The 21,333-nt window shown below is 38.3% G+C and overlaps 1 protein-coding gene and 1 pseudogene across 1 annotated transcript in view; both read right to left on the minus strand.

The window, feature by feature from the left end:
* The window catches only part of Vstm2a (V-set and transmembrane domain containing 2A), a 74,696-nt gene that overhangs the window by 2,111 nt on the left and 51,252 nt on the right, over window positions 1-21,333 (minus strand). The window lies entirely within an intron of this gene.
* LOC121140746 lies at window positions 9,452-10,322 on the minus strand (annotated as a pseudogene).

Here is a 21,333-nt window from a genome sequence, read left to right on the forward strand (position 1 = left end):
GTGACTATAGTTAATAATATTGAAGTAGGTACTTCAAAACAGCTAGAAAAAAGGTACTAAATATTTTACCATAATAAGTTGGTAAATGAGCCAGGCATTGGTGGCACATGCCTTTAATCCCAGCACTCAGGAGGCATAGGCAGGAGGATCTCTGTGAGTTCAGGCCAGCCTCGTCTACAGAACAAATTCCAGGACAGCCACCAAAACAATACAGAGAAACCCTGTCTCAAAAAAGCAAAATAAATGGTAAATGTAGGAATGGATTATGCAAAGTACTGTGGTTTGAGTATTAAACATATATACACACACTAAAAAATCACACAAATACTGACAAACATGTACAATTATTTGTCAACTAAGAAAAAAATTTAGTTCTTTGGATTGAGACTTGATGCATATTAGGCAAGCAGTCTACCATTAAACTGCTTCCCTAACTTGAAAAATAGATTTACAAATACACTTACTACTTCACATAGATATCCATGAAACAATCTATTCTAAATGTGCATATTCTAGATCATAAAGTCATAGGTGATTTTTCTTTCTTATTTGTTCTTTTCAATATGTTCAATATGTTATTTTCAAAGTAAAAAGGAAACTCATGAAAGAGTGAAGATCCAACTCTGAAACATAGCCACATTTAGCGGAACAGAATATGAAAAGAGCTTAGCGCTGGGAACCCAGGACTGGTGGTCTTTACACTTGGTGCGTCAGAAAAAATAGGGAACATATTCAATTGGCTTGTTGGACCTCCAAAGAGGTTTGACTCAGTATGTCTAAGAACAATAGGAACTTAGACTTTTTTTTTTTACTGTAGTCATAAGTGAATCTTTCAGAACATTACTTTTGGTATAAATCTCACCAGGCTTCTAGTAGGCATAGTACTGCCAGCTTGCCTCTCTCATGGCTCATGTTCCTTTGTTTTGTCACAAACCTAATTTCTGATTTTCTGTTCCACTTACAATCTCCAGTGAAATGGTTCTCTACTACCTTCATGGGAAGAAGAACGGGAAGCTTTCTTCTATTCTTATTTTGGAAATGCTGCACTTTGAACTCTGCCACATTTCTTTCTGACCTCACAAATGATGCTAGGAATTCAAATGCCCCATTGATTTCCCATTCAGATTTTTCTATATCCTCATCTGAAACTCCACAATAATGAACATTCAGATGGATACACCTTCATTCTTTTGACAATTTGGCCAAATTCATGATAACTTTAGCAATTTTCAGGATAGTTGTGCTGAATTTATGGATTATTAAGGAAGTGTTGTCTTTTTTGTTGTTTTTTACTTTTTTTTCGAAACAGGGTTTCTCTGTATTGCTTTGGAGGTTGTCCTGGAACTCACTGTGTAAACCAGACTGGCGTTGAACTCACAGAGATCCACCACTTTTGCCTCCTGAGTGCTAGGATTAAAGGCGTGTGCCACCACCTCCTGGTTAATGATGTCTTCTTTGCAGCATTTAGTCTTTCCAACACTGGCACTATCTATTTCCTCTCCATTTTCCTATCTAATTTTTATGTTTGATACTAGCATTTTCTGTGGTTTTCGATTTTCCATCTCTTATTTTAGTTATTTTACATCTCCATCACAATTTCCCCTCCCTTCTCTCCTCCAAGTCTCTGTACCCTCCCATTCATTTCTCCTTCATTTTCATTGGGAAAATAGCAGGTCACCATGGATTCAACAAAACATGGTATATCAGGTTGCAGTAAGACTAAGAACCTCCCTTTTATTAAAGCTGGGCAAGGCAACCCAATATGAGGAATATGCTCCCTAAAAACAGCAACCAAGTCAGAGACAGCCACTGTTCTGACTATTAGGAGTTTCACAAGAAGGCCAAGCTACACAACTGTCACATGCATGCAAAGGACCTAGGTGAGTCTCATGCAGATTCCCTGGTTGTCAGTTCAGTTCTGTGAGTTCCGGTGAGCCCAGATTAATTGATTCTGTGGGTTTTCTTGTGATGTCTTTGACCCTTATGGCTCTTACAATATTTCTTCCTTCTCTTTAGCAGGATTCCCTGAGCTAGGCTTAATATGTGACTGTGGGTCTCTGCATCTGCTTCCTCCAGTTGCTGGATGAAGGCCCTGTGATGATTACTGGGCTAGTGCTAGGCACCCATCTATCAATATAGCATACTATCATGAGACATCACCACTTACTATTATTCCAGTTTCAGGGAATTTGATACCCTTTTGTGACATCCATTTGATACTATCCATGTACATGGTACATATATGTACATGCAGGCAAAATACTCATATACAAAATAATGAATGTTTAAAAACTTATGGTGGCTAATGAGATGCAGAGGGAAGTTTCTGATTATACTACTTAGTAGGTACATCTGAAAGTGTGGTTAGTGGCCATCTTCCCAGCCCTCACTTACTCTGCATGTCACACCTTTTCTCATAAAGTATTTTTGTGGTTTGCAAAGAAAACAAAAATCCAAAATGTAGTATGTGTTTAAAAGTATAGTTGCTGAAAAGGATATCTAGAAGATAAAGCAAAAGGAGAAGCCATGGCAATCCATGTCCAGGAGCTAAAAGTTGGTTAAACATTCAGGCAGGGTACAATCAAGTTTGATTTCTGTTGTTGCCATTCACAAGATAATTCTGTGTAGCTAGAGTTGGCCTGCAATTTTTTACAGAGATCAGGGTGGTCTCAAATTCATGGAGATCTGACTGCCTTTGACTCCTAAGTGCTGTGATTAAAGGTGTGTGCCACCAGATCATATTACAACTAATTTTTAATAAGCACCAGAATGAGATTTATTTAAGCAGAAATCACTGCTTGCATCACATAAAATTATTCTATATCATCACAGAAAATAATCTATGTTGGGGAAGTCCTGTACATTTGTCAAAAAAGCACTGTCTGGCCAATAGGGAATCTAGATAGGAGGGACTAGGAGTCCAGGAGAACTCTGGAAAGGAGAAACACAGGAGAGCAAGATGTAACCATCATGGGGTAGGAAGCCCAGAACTATTCTCTGGTAAGAGAAATACTTAGATTAACAATTATGGGGTAATTACTTAAGTCAGAGCTAGCCAGTAAGAAACAAGCAAGGCCAACAGCTTCATAATGAATATAGGCTCCTGCGTGTTTATTTGGGACTGATGAGGCTCTAGAACCAGGCTGGCAGGAAGGCTCTCTCAAGAAAAAAGCTTCTCTTTCAGAATGGTATCAGAGTGGGATTGAATTTCCACATAGAATGACAAAAGCTTTAAAGGAATTTTAGAAACAGAAGAACGGAGAGAAGCACAGATTTTTGATAGCAGCATTTTTCTCAGGTGTTTTGCTAGCGACAAGCTGAGATTCATGCAGCTCGCTTACCGGTGTCTTCCTGACTTGGCATAAAAAAAACAAAAACAAAAAAAAACAAAAACAACAACAACAAAAAAAACCAGCCAGCAAGGTTGTTTTAAGAGACTCTGCTAACAATTGAAAGGTGTGTACATACAGCTGAAGTGGCAGCTTTTGCTGGATGTCAGCATGGACTGAGGCGGTAAGCTGGAATCACACTTATGCCCGCCATCTTGAAAAAAAGGCAGTTTAAACTGCCATGGTTTTAACAGATAAGACTTGTGGCCAGAAAAACATAAAGATTTACAGTAAAGTCAGACTGGGATGAACAAAACCTCTAAAGGTTTACAGTGTGTTTAAAAATATAGGATTGAGAGAGAAAAAGAATCGGGCATAGTGGTAAATAAATAGAAAAGCCGGGCATTGGTGGCGCACGCCTTTAATCCCAGCACTCGGTAGGCAGAGTAAGATTTGCTGCAAAGGCAGAAGCAGGCAGATTTCCAAAGAGAAACCCTGTCTCAGAGAAAAAGAAATAAAGGTAAAAGAAATAGAGTAATAATAGATAAATAAATAAGCCACGTAAAGATGGAAAATACACAGAAAGTCTGGATACTGTACGCTATTGTGTTTTTCAGTTTTTTCATTGCTAAGGAAGGAACGACTGATAAAGTACACTTGCTTATAAATGCTGCTAAATTAATTCAACTTATATCTTTTAAAAATGCCTTGACTTCAAAATTTAAGTATAAGGATATGTTACTTGGAAAAGGAGTTTTTATTTATGTGTCTACAGAAAATGAAAAGCTGGGGATTCCTTCCGGGCTTCTGTGGTTTGACGAACCAAGACCCCCGGAAGCAGTGGATCAGATGTTCCAAAAATTGAAACAGCTAAGATGATGCAGTCTTACAGACCCCGAAAATATGGACTTATACAAGTTTCTGAGTTTTGTCATAATCCCCATGGTATAAACAGCACCCCCTTCCAGCATGAAGCAGTTTGGAATGAGCGACATCCTAATTCCCATCTTGTTTATAAATCTTTGTTTTCATTTAAATGGGATTGTTTATAATTGGTTAATGATCACAACTAATCTCCTTTTAATGGTAAAAAGGGGAATTATGGTATGGGTATGGTTTTTCATTTATTGATACAAATTCAAGGTCAATTTTGTGATGTGTATATTTCTCCTCTTGATTAAGTATTGTGCTTATACTGATCTTTTAAAACATAATACATAATTGAATACAGACTATAGGTAGTTAATGATAATAGAATTTATAGTTAGGTAAGTTAGGTTTTCTAGATATACAGAAATATATTTGAGATAGATAGTCTTCAAACCTTTCAAAGACCTTCAGAAAATGGCATTTAAAATGGTTTAGGGTTTTTCCTTGACAATGAGAAATGTCTGCTCCTGGCAGCACCAATTACGTCTGAGAGGAAGATGGGCATTGAAGCAACTTGTTATGGAGTTTGCTTTCAACATGGCAAGATTAGCCATTTGGGCAAGAAACTGCTCTTGCTTAGACTGTTTGACTGTTGCTGTATAAACTCGACATGCAGGACCCACAGGAAAGTGACTGCTGAACTCAGACTTACAGGGTTCCTGCTTCATGGAACAGTCTAAGAGACTTTCTGCAGGACAAAGAAAAATGACTGACAGACTGCTGATACAGATGGACAGTTTTAAATTTCCTGCTTTGCTGAGAAGTCTTCTGGACACATTGTGGCCTATGGGCTGAAGATGGATGCCCCAACATTACAGAGGAATTTCGGGTGATTGTCCAGGCAGTAAGATATCTCTGTCAATCCTAGTGTTTATATATTATCCTTCTGTGGTCTTTGATAGAGTTGAAGACAGATAGCTATAATTATAGTTTTCCTTAGTTATGATAAGAGATAAGCTACATATAGGACTTTGGACTCACAAGAAAGTGATAGATGATATTTTCTTTAAATCTTGCTAAATGTTAATAGACAAAATGTTGTAACTGTGTTCTTACTTGATAACTGTTCTGTTATATATAATTTCACTATGCTAAAGTTAAGACCTTTCTTTTTATTTAAACAGAAAAGAGGAGATGTTGGGGAAGTCCTGTGCATTTGTCAATAAAGCACTGTCTTGCCAATAGGGAATCTAGATAGGAGGGACTAGGAGTCCAGGAGAACTCTGGGAAGGAGAAACATAGGAGAGCAAGATGTAACTATCATGGGGTAGGAAGCCCGGAACTATTCTCTGGTAAGAGAAATACTTAGATTAACAATTATGGGGTAATTACTTAAGTCAGAGCTAGCCAGTAAGAAACAAGCAAGGCCAACAGCTTCATAATGAATATAGCCTCCTGCGTGTTTATTTGGGACTGATGCAGCTCTAGAACCAGGCTGGCGGGAAGGCTCTCTCAAGAAAAAAGCTTCTCTTTACAAATCTACATTATGTCTTTTTAGTTTTTTTTCACACAACATTCATTGAATATATGTGCTGTCACCTCACAGTGACATTGTGTACAGTTCCCACCCCACAGGTCCTCATGCTGGGCAGATCCTTCAGTCTGATTTCCTTTTACTTGTTGATTAAGAGTTATCTCCTGGGTAAAATGACAACCATTTCCCTAATATGTGGTTGGTTTATCTCTGCAAAATTTTTGATGAGTATCATTAGTAACAGATAGTAATGAGCTCCTCCCTCCCTGTGTCCCTGACATACAGTTTTACTGGGCCTAGATATGTGATGTCACCAGGTGTCAAGTTCATAGGCTGTTTCACACACTGCCTTACAAGTAGAGTTGATTTTCTTTGTTGAAGCTTGAGAATATGAAAGCTCTGCCTAGATGCAAATGTGCATTCATATTTCAATCATTTCAGAAGTGATCATGGAAAGTGGAGTGATACCACAGAAACTGACTGGTGAATGAAGGGTAGAAAAACCACAGCTTTGCTAAGATACAATATTTAATCCAAGGACTCTATCACCTACTATTGTCCATATAGAGCAGTTACCCAAGAAAGTTTAGCATTTAGTAGCCAAGATTCTAGTGTAAAAACTTAAGTTGTTTTAGGGTGTGAAAGACAGGTTCATGTTTAAATTGTATTCCTTTTCTGTTTGTGAACATTCTACAATCTCACATACCAATTCCATCTTCAGAAGCATGTAAGGCAGTTGTTGCTAGTGTGTATTTGGAATAAGGGAGTCTTCTAGTTCTTGTTCAATTACACAAATCACCAATGCATAGCCTCCAATCACATAAAATCACTCCTACCTTGTTAAAATCTCATTTCTTATAGGAACTATCAAAATATAAGATGTCTCAGAGGAAAAACTATTACTACTCATATTGCAAAAGGAAATATGTTCCCTATAAATCAATACTAGCAAATGTTCTTATTAAAAATAGATTCACAGGTCAATGGCTAATTTTCAGCTCACAGAGTAATTCAGTAAAGCAAATACTTTTACTGTTACTGTGGCTAGGAATTATTTTTGTCAGGGTCTAATAGGAGCATTTTTTAATAGAAGTAACACATAGCCAAATTTAACATAAGAATACATGTTGAGATTTTTTTTTGAGGTCTAGAATTAAAATTACCATGTGCATGAATTAGTAAGATGTGACTGTCTTGGGCAGTTTAGGTTTAGTAGAAAGTTCATTTCACCAAAGGAAAGCTAGAGTTTCTGCTTTTAAAGACCCAGAAAAAATGCAAGGGGGGCAAAAGACTGTGGCCCTAGTGTGTGACCTTGGGACTTTAGCATAAATCACCTAGTAACCCATGATTTTTGTGTTTAGAACTATGGCTTCCTAGACTAATGCACATTTGTTCTCTTGGGAAGTCTTCTAGATTCTGGATTTTTATTCTGGGCTACAGAGATTTCTAGTATGAATCTGCATCTGGTAACAAGGAAAATAGAAATGATGAAAGGAAGATAGTTTATTGAATCTATTTTAATAAAAAACACAACTGTTAATCTCATAATACTTTACATTGGTATGGATTTTGGTTTATTGGTACTAATTTTTTTTTCTGATTTCAATTTTTATTATGTTCCAGTAATTAAAACAGTAGCATTGGCATGAAGACAGACAGAAGCCAAAAACAAGACTGGGGCTTAGAAACAGCTATACTCTGCATGGTGGAATGTTTTCCCACCAAAGGGCAATGTGGAAAACTAGATATCTACATGAGAAGAATGGGAAGTCAGACCCTTAACTTACATTACACACAAGATTAACTCAAAATGGATCAAAGAGCAAAGCTAAGAGCTAAAACTAATTCCCCAAGGCAAGCTATAATTAGCTCCACTGGGTGGGACAATACTTTTGTGGATATGACTACCAAAAACTCAACCAGAGTCAACTACCCACTATTAATGGGCAAGGACCTAAAAAGATTTCCTTAAGCAATATGTAAAAGGCAACAAGCATATAAAACATGTGACATCACTAATCAGGGAAATGCCAAACAGAATCACTGGTATACATTCACATCCATATTCTAATGGCCATTCTAGGCCACTAAAAAAGAATAGGAAATAAATTGACAAGGTTATAGGACATTTGTAACAATCCTTGTGTACTGCTTACAAGGATATAAAATAGTGTGGCTGCTACAAAAAGTATGACAGTGCCTCAAAATAGAATTGCCCTATAACACAGACTGCTACAACTGAAGGGGGGGGTCAGGGATACTTGTATATACATGTTCACAGCAATAGTCAGGAGCTCAAAAGTGGAAACAACCGAGTATCCACTGCTGATTTAGTAGGTAACAAGATAAGGAACATATTACAAAGGAAGGAACTACACTATACACAATGACTGAACCTTGAGGGTATTTTGCTAAAATTAAATTAGCCAGTCCTCATCCCATCCCTGAAAAAACCCACATGCTAAGATTGCATTCATACCAGGCACTTAGGGTACTCAAATTCAGATACAGGAAATAGAATGGTCATACTATAGAGAGCATGCCAAGGGTAAGGTAGGGAAGGCACACTTTACATTTTGTGAGGAGAGTGAAGAATTCTACTGCAGACTGTGCACTCAAGTGTGAATGCACTAAACACTATTAACCTATATATACACTTTAAGATGCTAAATTCTGTTATTTATATTTAACTAATAACTTGAAATATAGCTACAAATAAGGTATATAAAATTATTTTGAAAGCAAGCCCAGGCCTATGGATGGGAGATAAAATTATAAAACCCTTCAATGAAGACATAGGAGTAAGTTTCTGTAAGTTTGGGCTGGTAAGTTTAAGATGGTTTCTTACAGCACACTGAAAGAAAAAAGAAACATTGTAATTTACCCAAATTAAAACTGTTCTTTAACTCTGTGAGTTCGAGGCTGGGCAGGACCGACAGCCTCAAAAACAATACAGAGAAACCCTGTCTCATAAAAACCAAAAAAAAATTGTTCTTTAAGCCAAGCATGGTGGTTTGTACCCATAAACTCCAATTCAAGGCTTCATTGTGAGTTCCAGGCCAGCCTGGCCTAAGACCCAGTCCCTAAAACACATAAGGGCAACACATAAAAATAGTGTGCTTAGTTGCCAGGTGTTGGTGGCACGAGCCTTTAATCCCAGCACTGGGGAGGCAGAGGCAGGTGAATCTCTGTGAATTCCAGACCAGCCTAGTCTACAGACCAAGTTCCAGGACAGCCTCCAAAGCCACAGAGAAACCCTGGCTTGAAAAACAAAACAAAAATCCAAAACCCAAAACAAACAAACAGCATAAAAACAGTGTGCTTCAAAGATAGCATGAGATTGAAAAGGAAAACCAGTGTTTAGGGATGAGGCCCATAACTCATCCAATAAGATTGTGAGTGGAGTAGGCACAGTACACATCACGATCTAGCCAAGATCACAAAGGTTGGAGTAGGAGCATGACCCAGAAAAGACCAGAGTGCTTCAGTAGGATGTGATTTGTGGGCCCACACTCCTTTTTGGGCTACAAAGATCTTAAGATATGGACTTAGGTTGATATTACCCATTATGAGGAGATAGCTGGATTAAATTGAAACCAAGAAACAAATAAGAGTTAGAAGAACCCTGACAACAGGTTCTACGGTACTAATTGTGTCAGTCACATTATGACCTCCTGAAATAATTCCCAAAACACATTAAACTCTTAGCCCATACTTGTTCAATCAAATGTATCTTCTATAAATGACTTCATATGACAGAATCATTCAGAAACAGCACTTATCCATTTTCTTTAGTGTTCTCTGAAGGGAAATCCTGGTCCAGATGTCAAGCAGATGCAGCAGCTACTTTTCCTACGTTGGCTCTTTTCTGCTAAGGACCAGAGAAAATCTGGGGTAATTTTCATCTTGCTTCAATATAATGTTATCAATATCCTTTTCTTCCTCTGAATCTTGATCTGGTATCCAACATTCATCTTTTACACTCAAAAAATGAATACTGTAAAGCTCTGCAGTATCCTTCCTTCAAACACTGCCGTGGGGATTTTCCTTCCTGGAGCACACAGGCCGACTGCAGTAGACAAGCGCCCAGGTCCTCCTTCACGCCCGCGCACACGCCGCCCTCCACCTTGTCCTCGTAATAACGGGGCATGGCTGCGCCCGCCACCCTCACAACACGGATCCCGGGCTTCCACCCCCGGAGACCGCCCGGACGGGCCTATTGGTACTAATTTTTAAGGTTAATTTTGATACAATATATGTATATTTCTATTCTTCTTTAAGGTATGATGTTTATGCAGCTTATTTAAAATGTAATATATAATTAAAAATACAAATTAATAGTCATCTATAATAGTCAAATTTATAGTCACTTTAGGTTTTCTAGATCACAGACATATATTTCAAGTATATAGGTAATCTTCAAACACTTAAAAGACCTACAGGTTATGGAATTTAAAAGTGTTTTAATAACCTAGAATTTTCTCAACAGTAAGACACATGTGCTCCTTGCATTACCAATTACTTCAAGAGAATGATAGGCATAAGCTCCGTAGTTTTTTTTTTTTTTGATTTTGAGGCAGGGTTTCTCCGAAGATTTTGGAGGCTGTCCTGGAACTAGCTCTTGTAGACCAGGCTGGCCTCGAACTCACAGAGATCTGTCTGCCTCTGCCTCCCGAGTGCTGGGATTAAAGGTGTGAGCCACCAACGCCCGGCTACGGGCATAAGCTCCTTATAGAGTTTGCTTTCAATGTGGCAAGGCTAGCCATTTGGGCAAGAAACTGCTCTTTCCTGGACTGTTTGACAAAATGCTATATAAACTGGACACACAGGAGACAGAGGAAAATGACTGTTGATCTTGCCAAAACAAGGTGGGACAGTCCTTCAGAGTTCATATTTCATGGAAGAGTCTGCTAGTTACTTTACAGTACACAAAAGAAAGTGACTGATGAATTTGGCCAAAATAAGTAGGAAAGTCCTTCAGATTTCCTGTTTCACTGAAAAATCTGCTATATACTCTAGGCCTAAAGGCTAAAGATAAATGCCTAAATATTACAGAAGATAGCACCACCTAGAAAGGTTGTATTTTAATTATAACATTTCTCATTTCCTTTTCCTTTCTTCAAACTCTCTCATATACCCTTATGAGCTCCCTTGCAAATGTATAACCTCTTTTTAAAAATTATTATTGTATGCAGATATATTAAATATGACCAGTCTAGTCCATTTCCTGATACTTGTAGGTATTATTCTACTAAAGGGATATATCATTAGAATATTCATATATATATATATATATATATATATATATATATATATATCTTTATACCCATAGGTATTGCATCTCTTAACTCTCATTAGGAATGATTATTTTTTCATTAGATAGTGATTAATTCTGAGACTGACAACTGGTCAACCTAAGTAAATAGAGTGGTGCTCAGCTGTAAATGAGACATATATATCATTGCTCCCTGTTCGAATGATCAAGGGGAAAAAAAGATTGTAAGAGCCAGGATATTGAACATCTGCAGCAAAACAGTGTTTGACTGACACTACAAGTCATTGAAAGCATGAACTCAGCAGCTGTTGCTCCATGCTAAAACCTGTGCTGGAAGAATACAGCCACAGGGCAAGCATGGATTGGATAGGAGCTTATAAAGTCTTGGTCTTAGATGAGGTGCTATTGGTAATTTATGACTGCTGAGAGATGGAAATCAATTTTCTTTGAGGAATCAATCTCTTTACAAGAAAAGGATAGGGAAAAATTTGCCTTCACAGTGCCTACCTATAATAGTTCTACACCAGTTAGAAGATTTCATTGGAAGGTTTGGCCACAGGGACTGTCAGATAGCCCTACTTTATGCCAGTATTTTGTGCAAAAACCTTTGGAAATAATTCACAAACAATTTCCACAATCCATAATTTACCATTAAATGGATGACATACTGCTGGATGATTCAACAGAAGGAACGCTAGAAAAGATGTTTGAGGCAGTAAAGGAAATTTTACCTTTACGGGGATTACAGATTGTCCCAAAAAATACAAAGAGGAGATTCTATTAACTATTTAGGTTATAAAATAGTTCTACAGAAAATTAGAGGACAAAAAGTACAGATCAGGAGAGATCATTACTAGACTCTTAATGATCTTTAAAAACTACTAGGAGATATTGCTCAACTACAGACAATTATTGGAGTAGAAGAGCATGATTTAAAACTCCTAAAAATGGCCCTAAAAGGAGACAAGGAATTAAATAGTCCAAGAATATTATCAGCTGAGACTGAAAAAGAATTAGAATGGGTAGAAAAGAGAATATTAGAAGAATATGTGGACTGTGTAGATCCAAAACTAGACTGAATTCTGGTTATTTTACCATCTAGAGAATACTCCTCAGGGATTTTGATAAAGAGGGAAGATATCATACTAGAATAGATATTTCTGCCACATAAACAGAATTAAAACTGAACACATATATAGAAAACATCTCTGATTTGATTTTAAAAGGTAAATTAAGGCTTCACCAACTAACTGGAAGGGACCCAACAGAAATTATTGTACCTTTAACTAATGAAGAAATTTCCTCCTTCTGGAAGGATAATGAATATTGGCAAAGGGCTTGCAGTAACTTTTTGAGAACAATTAGTAACAATAATCCCAAAACAGAGAGAATCAAATTCATAAAGAAAACCATTTGGATCCTTCCATGCATTGTAAGAAAAATGCCAATCTCTGGAGGTTTTGCATTCTATACTGATTCAAACAAGTCAGGAAAGGAAGGTTATAAACCAGGAAATGTAAGTAAAGTAGTTGAAAGCCCTTCCAACTCTGTACAAAAGGCAGAGTTGTATGCCATTCTGTACAGAGCCTCTCAACATAGTTACTGGCTCTCAATATGCAAAGAGAGTCGACTTACACATTGAGACCTGCAGGGAGTGATTTATGTATCCATAAGATGCTGATACGGAATTAACTTCAACATATATTGTATATGTTGAATATATGGTAATAGCAAAGGCTTAAAGATGGAATTTTCTATCACTTGGCAACAAGCCAAGGAAATAATAAGAAACTGCTCCACCTGTCATTCTATGATCAAACTCCATTACCAGCAGACATTAATCCCAAAGGTATTTACAGAAATGAAATTTGACAAATGGATGTGCTTCACTTTCCAGAATTTGGAAGTTTAAAATATATGCACCATACCATAGACACATTTTCAGGGTTCCAATGGGACACTGCTCTTAGCTCTGAAAAGGCTGTTTCTGTTGTCACATGTCGCGTCTGCTGCACGGCCTGTGTCCGAGAACGTGCAGAGGGTGTCGGGGATTGGCAACACAGAGACTTGTTCAACGATGTAAAGATGTAAAGCCCCAAAAAGGTTCAAGAAAACTTCCTAAGAAAGGCTCCCACCAGAGAAGCTTCTGCTCTCTCCTCTACCCTGGTTGGTTCTGCCCTGACACCAAAAACTGATCTGGGCGTGTCAGAAGAGGCAGTTAGTCTTTGGACAAGGTCGAGGTCAAGGCGGTTTCCGTGGGCAGGCCTTTTCCGGGAACTTGTTGCCCCTGGCATTGTATTGTTTTTAGTAAACATGTTTTTAGTAAACATTGTCTTACAGCTGCCTACTCCCAGGCAGAAGGGGAAGTGGGTCTCTGCTCAAGGTCTGGTGTTCCCACAGTCACACACCTCTTAGAGGTGATGGCTATTATGGGTATACCTGCACAAGTAAAAACTGACAATACTCCAGCATATGTCTCCATCAAATTGATACTGTTTTTCAAATATTATAACACAAAACACATAATTGGTATACCATACAATCCCACACGACAAGTAGTGGTTAAGAGATCTAACTGCACTTTAAAAGACATAGATAGCACTGGAAGAAACCATCCTGAGTGAGGTAACCCAGTCACAAAAAGACAAATATGGTATGCACTCACTCATATATGGATTTAAAACATGGATCAGGAGAGTGCCAGTCTGCACTTCCACTGACAGAGAGTCTGGGAAACAGGAAAGAACCTAAAAGATATGCATGGTACCCAAGAGAAGAGAAATGAGGCAAGATCCTCTGAACAGATGGAGAACACGGCAAGGGGTGAGGGGAGGGGGGAGCTGGGAAATAGAAAGGGGGGAGAAGAGGAAGAGAGAGTAGGACATGGAGGAACAGGAAGGTTGACTGGGAGGGGGTAGGATAGGGGGAAGAGGGAATCATAGGTTAGAAGACAGATCAGGCACCATTGTGACCTCTAGTGATCTAAACGGATGACACCAATTGGCAAGCTAAGCAATAGTGTAGAGACCACCTCGAATGCCCATTCCTGATAGTGAACTTGATGTCTATAACCATCCTGGAGCCTTCATCCAGTGACTGATGGAAGCAGAGGCAAACACCCACAGTTAAATACTGAACAGAACCCAAGGAATCCAGTGACAGAGAGAGAGGAGCGAAGAGCAAATTTGCAAAGAATGGGCTGGCAAAACCAGCAGAGACAGCTGATCCAAACAGGGGAGAGCTCTTGGACCCCAGACCGACAGCTGGGAGGCCAGCATGGGACCGATCCAGACCCCCTGAATGTGAGAGTCAATGAGGAGGCCTGGGCTACCTATGGGGTCCTGAGCAGTGGATCAGTGTTTATCCCTCTAATACTAACAGACATCGTGTGTCCATAACACAAAGAGGGTTGCTCTCTCTGCCTGGACTCTTAGGGAAGTGTCTGGACCCTACCCTGAATGAAATGATAGAATCTAGATATCCCCTATGCTGAAGAAATTGGCAATAGGGTGAGAGGATGGGGGGATGTTGGGGGGTGTGGGAGGAGGGGAGGGAGAGGGAACTGGGATTGACATGTAAATCAAGCTATTTAAAATTAAAATAAAAAATAAAATAAAATGAAAAAGAAATGCTCCATAAATGGCCAAAAACAGTGTTCCCCAAACACCAATTACATAATGCTTTGCTAACATTAAACTTAATGCTAATGAGAAAGGAGCAACAGCTTCAGAAAGACAGTGGAATACAGAAAAAAAACTTCTAAACTAAATCAGGTGGTGTACCTCAAGGATGTTATGACCTCAGTTTGGAAACCAGGATATGTGTTACTTTGGGGAAGGAGTTTTGCCTGTGTTTACACAGGAGAAGCAAAGCTTTGGATTCCATCAAAATTGATTGAGATTTGATCCAAACAAGAGAAACCTCTGGAGGAGGAAAGACGACAATTCATCCACAAAGTCATATTCTCGCTGTGTAAGGAGGCGTCTGAAAAGGAAAGGGAAATGTTTTGTTCTTGTTTTTACAGGAAAACCCATCTCCAAACAGTAAGAAGATACTGAACACGTAGATACCCGAAGAAGGGAGGATGGCTACCCAAAGAACCATCAAACAAAGAAGAATCTAATCTTTGGTATCAATGTCTAATTCTCTTAACTTTGTCCTTATAGTATCTGTTTCTCTTTACTTCCTGATACTATTTTGGTATAATTCACTTTAACCAATGCTGGGTTTGGAGTTGGATTTGGCTCTCCTTCTCTAAATCAAAGTATGTTGTTAAAATAATATTCAGAATTTCTGTTTTATATCAAGGATCCAATTGATGTAAGACAGAAGAAAACAAAATCTAGGGACTGTCATCTGTTTATGCTTGGTTCTTCTCTGAAAGTCTAATTTCCCTTATATTTACTGTCCTCCTTATTGTTGCCTTTCCCGGTATGCATACATATAAAATTGAAATTTATTTGTTAACACTAACATTTGAATTTTAAACAGAGAACAAAGAATTTCCTAAGAGCAATCTTCAAAAGCTTCAGAAAGAAAATGGGGCCTCACATCATCAACTCCACCTGGTTGGACTTGATGAGTCTTATCTGACAATTACCACCTGGAAACTAGTTTGGGACTATATTGCTCTACACAACTCCAGACTAATTACCTGATATGGTGCAACTTGTATAATCTGGCTGGGACCTCAGAAAAGAGCTTCAATCAACATGTAGAACTTCAGCCAAGAACTTCAATCAAGCATCTCCTGTCAAACAGAGACTGAGGACAAATGTTATAGCTAGTCCACTTGAGACTTTCACTGTTCTAACATTTTCTTACAACAAAATCCCAGGAAGTTATTGTCCTCCCATTTCAGCAGGAAGTAATTTTGAGAATACTATGTCCCCTTTCCCTACTATTGATAATTTACACCTGCTAGGGTTAGCTTTCAATTATTTAGGGATGAGATTGGAAGGAGGTGTTCAGATTTGGGCATCTCTTTCAGACATGCTTAGGATAGGATATAGGTAGATTATAACTTATTTGTCACCTTCTATGTATTTATGCTTTATATATGTTTGAGACAATTTAGTTTTGTTTCAAGTCTATGTCTTTTCTTTAGACAAAAAGGGGAATTGTAGGGAGAGATCTCATGTACCTGCAACACTTACCATGCCCATTTCGGTGTGGTCATAGGAGGAAGGGGTACTCATTCGCTCCAAGTCTGTGATTGAGGTCAGAAATGAGCAGAGTGCTGACCTCAGTTCTCGAATTTTCATGTGACTTCTCTCTCTCTCTCTCTAATAAGGTATCGTATGACTCCCCTGCCTGGTATCTTAGGCGTGGCTCATTTCCCATCATCATACACACAAATATATTCCTCTGTGTTTATTGTGATTTGAAATAGAAACACTCCTCATAGAATCAGGTATTTGAACTGACCCAGCTTGGCATTGTTTGAAGAAGTAATGGAACTTTTAGGAGATGCAGTCTTGTGAAGGGGTAGGTTCTAAGAGTAAAATCTGGGTTAAAAGAACATAACAAAATTGATCTGTTTGTTCTCTGGGTGTGTGGATTGAACTTTGCCCTTCTGATACCTTCTTTTTTTTCAGACCTGGTCTCAGCATATACCATTGTCTGGCATAGAATGCATTATATAGTCCATGCTGTTCTTGAACTTTCAGGATCCCTGCTTTCTCTGCTTCCTGTGTGCTGCAATTATAAGTATGCTACCATGCCTGTCTGTCACTCTGGTCCATTGTGAACTTCCATTCTAATCTGCAGCTGCAAGACTATCCTTGCCTCTAGGTAAATATCCAGGAATTGATCTTATGTGGTTCCTTTGGGCTGAGGTGAGATTGTTCTTCAGTGGCACGTGGCTTATTTAGTAACACTGGGGATGTGGTGGTGTGGATGAAAAACCACAATTCCCTGGCTGCTTTTCACTTTTCCTTTATCTGGACTGCTGGTTGGATTATATATTTCTCTGCTGCATCTTAATTACATTTAAGTAGAATTATGGCTCCTCTTTCCTCTGGGATATAACCATTGCAATCTGTGGATCTAGGTGGGGAGTCTTGCTCGGTTTTGAGAGCCAGAGCCTGAGAATGCCAAGAGCACTTTAAAATCCAGATTCATCAGGGGTGTAATTAGCATAATATTCTTGCAAACTCTGGCAAAACTGTAACTCTGTCTTAGCTTTTGCAGACAGAATGAGTTGCCATCATTCTGCTTAGGCATGATTTCAGAATTTTTAAGTGAGGCTTCAGTTTAATCTAGGCACCATGTTTTTGTTTTTCTCAAAACCAGAAGAAACTGTAATTCCAGGGAGATTTGTTTCCTAAGAATCCTTAACTACTTAAACTTTTGAAAATTTGCTGCTTCTTTAATGTCTAAAGACAAGCTGGATTTTGGGAAGTTGTGGCTCAGATGAAATTTAATGTGACTCTTGACTGGTTCCCTAGCAGGGACTTCATTATCATTGTGTTCAATGCTTTTGTTTCATTCTTTGGTAAACATTGTGCTTATAGAACTTGCATTATTTTCCATAGCAACACAGTCAGTAAGGGGTTAAATCTGCTGTGTCAAATCCCAGGACTCTTGTGTGAAGAAAATAAAATGACACTTCATCTTTTATTAGCATTTCAGAAATTTCTTCACATACATTGTTTTATTTGCTTCTTGTTGCTGCCATGTGAAAGACTAAGGGCAATGCTCATTACTTCCTCTGACAGGGGAAGAGATTGAGAGCCAGGGGGTTAAGTGACTCATTACTACCACACTCCTTCTTTGGCAGTCAGTGGTATTGTGGAGTAGGGTGGTACCTGCTTAGGAGGCAGTGTCTCCAGTCTTGTCATTTCAGTAGTCTATAGTGTCTTGTGCATGCTATTTAAAATCCCTGATCTGAGTCACTAAGTGAGACACCTAAAGCAAAGCACACTGAGTGTCAGGGACATGGTAAATACAAACTCATCAGATGCCTTGAAAACACAAAGAGTAGGTAAGGCAGAAAGGGCTCATGAGTCCAAAACAGAGATGATGCAAGTGGAGTGGAAAGGAAATTGCCTTTATTATTTGCATTTGTTTCCTTTGTTGAAGCATTTATCCGTATGTATAATCAACCAAAGACCCAAGACACATTTAGGGATGAGTCTTGTAGAATTTATTGTGTAGGACATTATAGCCTTTTCTTTTTTTAAAGAATTGAACAAGCAGCAGGAAAAATACACTTTAAAAATAGCTTGATCTGTGCAGCCTGGGGCTTGAGTGATGTTTTGCTCGACTGTATATTGCTAATGACAACCCGCTAGGCATTGGGATATAATGAATAGGATCCTGTTGGACCTATGGGTGTTTTGTAAAACCAGTGTTGGAAGGATCTGAGATGATAAGGTGAGTCCAGGACTTAAAGAAGTTCATCACTTGCTTAGATAATTGTTTTGTTTTTATTTGGGTTTTTTTTTTGGAGACAGGGTTTCTATGGGTAGCAATTTATGATCTAGGCAAATATGTAATATTAGTAGATTCATTTGTTCTACATTTGTTAGATATAGGCACACTCTCATAATGTGCAAAAATGGAAGCATTTTACAATCTAACTTATTTACATAATGTCAATCATACATTATTATAATTATGATTTTTTAATTTACTGGGGGTTTATTGTATGTTGATTAAAATAAACATATTGTGGCTGTGGAGAACACTATGCCTAACACTAACTGGAATGTGCCAGGAATCACTTCTGAGTTTCATTTCTCTGTGAGTTGAAGGATGAACACAGAACCATAGTCTCTTCTAGTTACTCTACAATATAATTAGCATTTTATTTTTAGATACTTTTCACTAAATTCTTTTCTAGCATGCTTTAAGACTAGTTTCCCATGCATGGCTTCTGAAGATGCTTAGAACAAATGGTAGTGGAGTAATCAGTCCTAAACAGGACATTTATACCAAGCTCTCTAAGGCTAAGGTAGCATGCTCAAGCTGGAAGGCAGAGAGAAGTGGTGCCAAATTCTATCTTCATGGGATGACAGCAGTTGGAACACAATCTTCAAGTGCTTCCGCGAATGGGCCCTGCATAAGATGAAGCCTGTCAACAACTAATTGTGGACCAGAGAGGTCCCTACCATTCCTTGCTTAACCACTGGCAAGTGATGAATCTGAGGTCAGGGAGATGGCAGTCAGTACCTTCACTTGTATACCATGGTGAGCCCAGCAGCTTCAAAATGGGGACCACGTAGAAGATCCTGGTTAAAATCATCTCTCTCTCTCTCTCTCTCTCTCTCTCTCTCTCTCTCTCTCTGAAACTAAGAAACTACTATGCTTTTTGAATTTTATTCTCTAACACCTTCAGGTGCTGTGGAGGCTTATTAACACGGAGAGAGCTTTCAGGTTTGTATGAGTTTGCTTCCCCCATGAGTGGCAATAAAAGTATGTGGTATCTTATCAGTGAATTCTGGTGTATAAACAAGAACGATTACAATAGACCATGCAACCACCTCCCTTAAAATCTTTCTTCTGTCTTCCTATGACCACTTTCTAGGCTCTTCATGTCAAACACATTTAAAGATCTGACATTCGGATCCATGTCTGAGAGAGAACATTTGGCAAATTTGCCTCTGGGTTATTTCACTTAGTATATTTTCTTCCAGTTCTACCCATTTCCATCCTTTTACTCTAAGGCAGTATTTCTTGGAAGAAGTGAAAAAGAGGAATTTTATTTTCTAATCCAATCTGCTTCTCTGTGGTTTTTGATGGGGAATCCAGACTGTTAATACTCATTTATTACTGAAAGGTGTATAATCAGGAAGATGACAGATCCGCTTCCTGATTTTATAGCTTTTGGAAATTTCTTATTCACCTCTTGATTGTGTTTATCTTTCTCTTCATGCTTACGCATTCCTTCCAATACCTTCTGTAGAGTTCTCTTGGTGGTCATGAACTCCCTCGCTGCTTTTACCATGTGAAGTTTTACTTTCACTTTTAATTATTATGGTTTTATCTAGTGTATTAGACTGGACTGGCAGCATCTTCTGTCAGAATTTGAAATGCATGGTTATAGCCCCTCTCTTGCCATCTTGGTTTGGTATGAAAAACCAGGCTTGCTTTTGATTTTTGTTGTTACTGTTGCAGCTTTCAAGGTACTTTCTTTGTTCTGTTCATCCAGTGTAAAGCACATTACAGCATGGGCAGTTTCTTTTCTACCCTGTATATTTATTTATTTGGTTTCCATTTATCCTCTGTTTCCTTTTCCCATATAGCTAGAAAGTTTTGTCTATGATTTATTAAAAATGTTTATATTCCTTCTGCATGAAATTGTTCCCTATAATTTGTAAGTTTTTATTTTAATTGTGTCTGAAGACTTGCCTGAATGATCTAATTCCTCTTTTTTATTTTCACATCTTGATATTTTTCTTCCACGTTCTACCAGTAAGGTTTTCCTTTGAACTTTTATTTGACCTAATTGTGGTTTTCATTTCCATCATCATTTAGGTTTTGTTTTCTTGAACAATTTTATCTCTTTTTTAAAATCTTAATTATGACTCTTAAGTTGACATCTCATTTTTATTATTTATTATTATTTCATTATTTTATTATTTGGAAATGTTCTTATCTTTAGTGTTTGATTGTATTTATAATCAGTTTCTTTGAATCCCGTGTCTGGAATTTTGTCTTCCTTGTTTTCATAGCTTCATTGATCTAGGGTTGGTAAATTCTTGAGGAAACAAGTTATATTGGTTTTTATGTTACTTTTGTCTTTTAGCTGGGATCCACCCATCTGGATTTTAGATTGTTATGTTTCTTTCATTGTTTTTATATTTATTTTACATACAAAACACAATTTCCCCTTCCTTCTCTCCTCCCATTTGTTTCCCCCTCCATTCTACCCCCAATCTACTTCTCCTCCATCTATATTCAGATGGAATAAGGTCACCCATGGGAATCAACAAAAGCATGTGATATCAAGTTGAGGAATGACCAAGCGTTTCCCCCCTGCATCAAGGCTGAACATGGGTAGTATGTTCCCATATATACTCCTACCAAAGAGAGTGGATTTCAAAGAGCCAGCTCATTCATCTGGGACAGGTCCTGGTCCCATTGCTAGGAGCCCCACAAAAGAAACTACACAAAAGCCACCCAGATTCAGAGGACCTAGGTGTCCATCCGGAGACACCTCGGTGGGGCCAAATGAGAGATAGCTTCATGGTTAGGGGTAGGAGTCCATGTGTATTTCTTCATTTCAGTGCTGGGACTCCATATGGCTTGACAGTGTGTACACCGTGTGCATGAAACCACAGTCTCTGGGAGTTCATGTGTGAACCAGCTCTGTTGTATCT

Source organism: Mesocricetus auratus, unplaced genomic scaffold (genome assembly GCF_017639785.1).
Source record: "Mesocricetus auratus isolate SY011 unplaced genomic scaffold, BCM_Maur_2.0 Super-Scaffold_100006, whole genome shotgun sequence".
NCBI lineage: Eukaryota > Metazoa > Chordata > Mammalia > Rodentia > Cricetidae > Mesocricetus > Mesocricetus auratus.